This window comes from Lactuca virosa, chromosome 5, assembly GCF_052849685.1.
Source record: "Lactuca virosa cultivar CGN04683 chromosome 5, Lactuca_virosa_CGN04683_v6, whole genome shotgun sequence".
Lineage (NCBI taxonomy): Eukaryota > Viridiplantae > Streptophyta > Magnoliopsida > Asterales > Asteraceae > Lactuca > Lactuca virosa.
The window spans coordinates 408,319,191-408,325,190 of record NC_136430.1 but is presented as its reverse complement, the minus strand read 5'-3'; positions in this window follow the sequence as shown (position 1 = coordinate 408,325,190).

Here is a 6,000-nt window from a genome sequence, read left to right as displayed (position 1 = left end):
ACAGAGAGTTAGCCATCCAATGCAACTACCGAACTCTTGATCTAATCAAGATTCAACCCTTAGATAAGTGATCAACTATCCCTTCGTTCTATGATATCTGTATAAATTCGAGACATGGATAATGGTCAATCTCAAGAATTCAAGATTATGTTTCCCGATATAGATTTGTGACGACTACATCTGACTACTAAATCGAACACATCAATTCCAGTCAGGGCTCGGCCAAGCACTTTAGATGTCAGCACCAAATCATCGAGGGGCCCAGAGATATCACTTCTCCTATTAAGGCAGAAGGAACGAATAAACTTCGACTACATAGTTTTTATCTATTTCATCATGTCACACATGGACATACCCTTTATAACTACCAGTTACAATGAGCGTTGGAGTAGACCAACGCATAACAGAATCATAAAGCAAAACCCCACATGTATCTAGGTTTGAAGAATAGAAGATATTATCGTCTTAGAATTACTTGTGACTGAATCCATGAAGTAATCTCTAAGCGTGGGTTGGTTCAATACTTAAATCTCTATTAAGCACTCATGAGTGTTAGCGCAATCACTATGCTATGTCTAATAAATATGGACAATCCACCAATACTCATGACAGTCTTGAATCACTACTTACTTCCAAGAGTATGACCGACTGTGGACGTTTGAGTAAATTAATACTCGGGAAGTGGGTTCCAAACATGCAAAAGTGAGAATGCAGTGATAATCTAATTGAAATGACCGAACTCCATCATATATAAAGATCACCACTTAATAATCGCCAAATCAAATTAAACTTATACCGCTTAAAGTTCTCGGGTTTTTAAAACAAACCAAACTAAGAGTTTTTAAGCCAATTCACTTGCAAATCTAATGCCTATCGACTTTGTCTGACTGTCAGACTTGGTCAATGACATCATCTTAGGAATGGATCGACAAGATTATCTTTCGATATGACATATTGACTATGATGTCTTTACATTTGACTCACTATTAAATGTGTTGGTACTTACTGAGTATGTGTAATATGATCTTGTGTGACTTGGGATCCATACTCGAGGTAAGTTCACCCAAAGTCACAAGAAACTTCATAAGGACCATCAATGATTGAATTTCAACAAAGATGTCACTAATGAATCTCTTTTAGTCACATTGTCCACTTTGCAATTTAACCAACTGCAATATACTCTAAGTATGTTAAATCCACTATGGTGTATTACCCGGTACTCTTTCAAGCTAATATACCATCATTCAGTAAAAGCACGAATTCCGACTGCGAACGGAATTGCCTTTATTAGTGCGGAACTTAGCATCAATGTAACTCTTACAATGATCTCTTCTATACTATCAAGATCATCTCTTCTGTCCTCCAAGGACACTTAAGAATGTTCTTGATCTTGATTCATTGATTCTTGCTAAATTGATCTAATCCAACTTGTCATGCTCAAGGCATACGAGTCATCAGATCTGGTACATGTCATGGCATATATGATCGAACCCATAGAAAAACATGTGGGACACGACTCATAACCTCTAGTAGAACTTAGGACATTAGCATCGCTCAATTTTATGCCATATTATGCACGAACCTTTCCAAGTTCTGCATGTTGAGTTTCCTCAACATTCCATGTACTTTGGCTTAATCCAATGAATCACCTTGATATATGTACGTGTTCTGTATCTCCCATGTATATCATAGCGAAACAATTCTCATACCAAGCCAAGCTTTTACACTTGCTAAGTTAGAATATAATTTCCTATGAATCGTACATTATCTATGTACAATACAAGGATGACTATAGTGCTCCCACTAGCACTGACATATATATGGCTTATCTATGTTTCTCGAAATTCAAACTCCTTGAACATTCTCATTGAAACAAAGAATCCAATTACTCCCACTAGCTTTCACATATGTATGGCTCATCTTTATTTCTCGAAATTCATACACTTTGAACTTTCTCATTGAAATAATGATCCATCTTGCGAGATGCTTATTTCGGTCCATAAATGAACTTGTTAAGCTTACACATCCTTCAAAACCTATCTTGGTTTAATTATGTGTCTGTTCCTATCCATGATTGTATCTACTTGAAGATCCACTTGCATTTAAGGGCTAAGGTCAAATGCTTGATCTACCAAAATACAACATACATGGATTGAATCTCGCTTTCCAATTCCTCCTTATATGTTGTAGCCTTTAGGGCCTACCATAGCTTCCGATAGCTGGTACACTCTACCAGTGACTCACATACCTTAGTAATATAAACTCTTATATAACTAGGTGTATGACGCCCTCTATCAGATTTATAAGGAAAAAAGTGGAAATATGTCAGTTTCCTTAATAGCTCTTTCAATTCTAAATTGAATGCTATGTCCAACTTTAGGCTCTTTGTTGGTTGACTCTTGAATCTTATCAATATCAATGTGGCTCCCACTAGCCCTTTTGGAAATTAGCTCCCTCTCATGGAAGACAGCCCTTCGAGCAACATACACTTTGTTCTCAGAAGGATTCTTAAACAATTATCCAAAATGCTTGATGGGTTCTCCAACAAGGACAACCCATCTCTATTCAAAGTCCTAGATTGTCGAGCGCTTCACGACGAGCGTAAGCCTCATAATCTTAGACTTCCATATATGGAAGTAAGGATAGAATCCCACTTCACATAACATAGAGTGTTTCAAGAACCTACTTAGTTGGCACAAGACCAAAGGACTTCTTGTAACACTATTCATGATACAATCCACGAATTGTTAGTGTGCATAATGCGACTCATCTAGTACAAAATCAATTAATGATTTGTTTCTCTATCCAACTAACACTTCCTAGCGGTAGTGTTATGGGTGGAGATAGATCGTGAAACTCCTTCACAATTCCTTAGATGATCGATAAAGTTTGGACTAAGATTCTCACTATGAGTGTCTCATCCTATTGCCCAATTGATTCTTAACCTCGCTTTATGAGAGCTCTAAACACCTGAAAGGTTCCAGACTCACATTCATATGAAGTTGGTCTCACCATGTATCGTGGTTGATCTGAACCGTCTATTAGTGTGAACAAATTCCAACAGATACTCACATCACTCAGTGACGTATTCATCATCTATCTTGATAAACAATATTTGCATTTATCATAAGACTCGAGGCCAAATGATATCCAAAATCCGATCCAACTAGATATTTGGTAATGCATTTCTAATTTATGTATCCAAGACTATGATTCCACAAATACATTTCACCCAAACCTTTGGATGTATTTGAATAAGTACATATTGTGATTAATCTGAACGATCCATTCACAATAATACACCTTATTCAAATATTTGAATCAACTTTGAACTATTGTTACTATACTAGTTTCATAGTATAAATATTTCAAATTATAACACCATAGAATACACATTTTGAAAAGAGTTTATACTATCTTGTCCATGTTTTAGTCTTCTCACTTCATTTTAGTAACTACACATTCTTGCAAATGTCAGTACTAATCCTTAGTAAAATACTCAAGGTTTAGAAGTAATGTTTCGATGGCATTATAAATCCATATATTTGATTGAATACCAAACATGGAAGAACTGGTTATCTTTTGATCCAATGGAAAGTAGCACGGGCTCGTGATCCATGATCAAATTTAACTTCTTCATGTTCCAGTCCTTTCACCTCAAATATACATTTGGGCAAGTTTGCTTTCTTAGTCCTTTTCTTGTTATGGAAACAAATAGCTATCAGAACATGTCTCATAATAAGCCTTCCTTTGTCCTAGGTATTTGGGCCTAGATTAGATATACTAATCGCCTTTTAAACCATGGACAATTGACTTTCTTCTTCTTGACACTTCTATTCATGATAGTAAATTTATGGGAGTGTTTAGAAGTATGAGTTTCTATGATTGCCATGTTAATTCCAAAAGGAAACTTCAACATGCTACACAACTCCTTCATGGTCATTCCAAGTTGTTCATATCAAAATCAAAATGAATTGATTATATGTACATGTCAGCTAGTTGACTAACCTAGTCAACTTCTAACTCAAGGAAATTCAATTTTACTTAAATATGTCAATTTACAACGTACAATTGATAATTGCTCTTTCTAACAACTTAGAATGCAATGTTTGAAGTAACCTAGGAAGAGCTTAAACAAAGGCAGGATCTTTCCTTTCATTTATGAAAACTATTCCCAAACTACGAATTTTGACAAGATTGATCATCCTTATAGCTAATCCTTTCAAAGGTTTTATAGCAGTAGATTTTAGTGGATAAGGTTATAGACCTCATTCAATAACAAATTCCATTATAGTTTGTCTTACTTATCCTTAGAAAATAATCACCCTAAATAAAATTATTTTAGAAGGCTAGGATCCATATTTGGCTCCATGATGTGTAAAGGGATGCCGTAAACACACCATAAAGTTATTTAGGTAGGCAAAGCCCTTTGCCAATTTCGATCACCACGAAATTCCTAGATCTTTGAGATTCATTGACTATCAATGGCATGTTAATCTCGTATTATGTTCATCTCAAATTCAATGACGGGGTCACCGCGGATCACTGAACAGATGGTGAATCAACCATACAAAATTGCATGGTCCCCGGCTCAAGTTACGCTTGAGATTCGCGAGTTCCACATCATTCTCTACCTATACTCTCAAATTGACGTGTCGGTTAACCACGCGAGCTCCATCAACAAGTTATAAAGAGAATGTGCAACTTTTATGGATAACATAAGATTCACATTAAAATAGATTGAAAATTAACCTTGCAAAATCGCATGGTCCCCGGCTCAAGTTACGCTTGAGATTCGCGAGTTCCATATCATTCTCAACTATACTCTAGATTGATGTGCCGGTTAACCACACGAGCTCCACCAACAGAATATAAAGAGAATGTGCAATTTTCATGGATAATATGAACTCACATTCTATTAATAAAACGGGATTTTGTTTTATACTTGTATTTAGAATACCTTTAGATTGACCATTATCACTATCAAACCCTTTCGGTAACTCCATTCTCAAAATGCAATTGGGCGGTGAGGGTGGTAAGCGCGAAGCATATTAAAAACCGACCTCATTAGGAATCAAAGAGACCTCGTTAAACCCTTACATTAGAACGGGTGAGCCTAGTCGAGGTAAGACTGACAATGTCAATATTTAAACACGCGAGGGCGCATGATGTAACTTTCTTATACATATAATAGACACAATTCTAATATATATAAATATAAGGGGTAAACTTAAAACTCTTTAAATTTAGTTGTCTATTATTAATTCTAATTAATTGCGAGGACGCAATGTAACAATTAATAAATCATGAGGGGTTAATATTCAAATTTATAAACTTCTATTATAAATAATATTAAATATTTAAATTCACTATTTAAATAACAAATAAACACATTTAAATAATATATATCAATTAATAAATATTCAAATTCAAATAAACATATTTAAATAATATTTATCCATTTTCAAATAAATATTCAAATTCAAATAAACACATTTAAATAATATTTATCAATTTTCCGGATTTAAAAACAATTTAAATTAGGTATTTATCCATATTAGATAAAGCTTCATATTTGAAAAATGCAAAAAATCCGAAACCCTAGATTCTGTCGAGTTCACGTCGTGAGCTGCGACTAGGGTTTTAACCATTACGAAATTTTCAATTATTCTTCTACCATTCAATTTCAAACAAGTTTTTACAGAAAATATGGACCTAGGGTGAAAGTAACCATGAACCAATGGCTCTGATACCACTATTGGGTTTTCTACGCATCAAATACACTCTAAAACTAGGCAACGGAAAAATCGAAACAACGATATACCTAAGTGTACATGCATCCTATGGATCTATGGCTTCATGCTAATTACATCAACCCTAGAAAAACTAGAAACAAAGAAGAAAACATACCTCTTATGTTGCCCTTGATCTCCATGCTTGAGATCTTGAACCTCCATGAAGTTGCTTGGATGAAAGGATCCAAACCAAAATCCCTCTAAT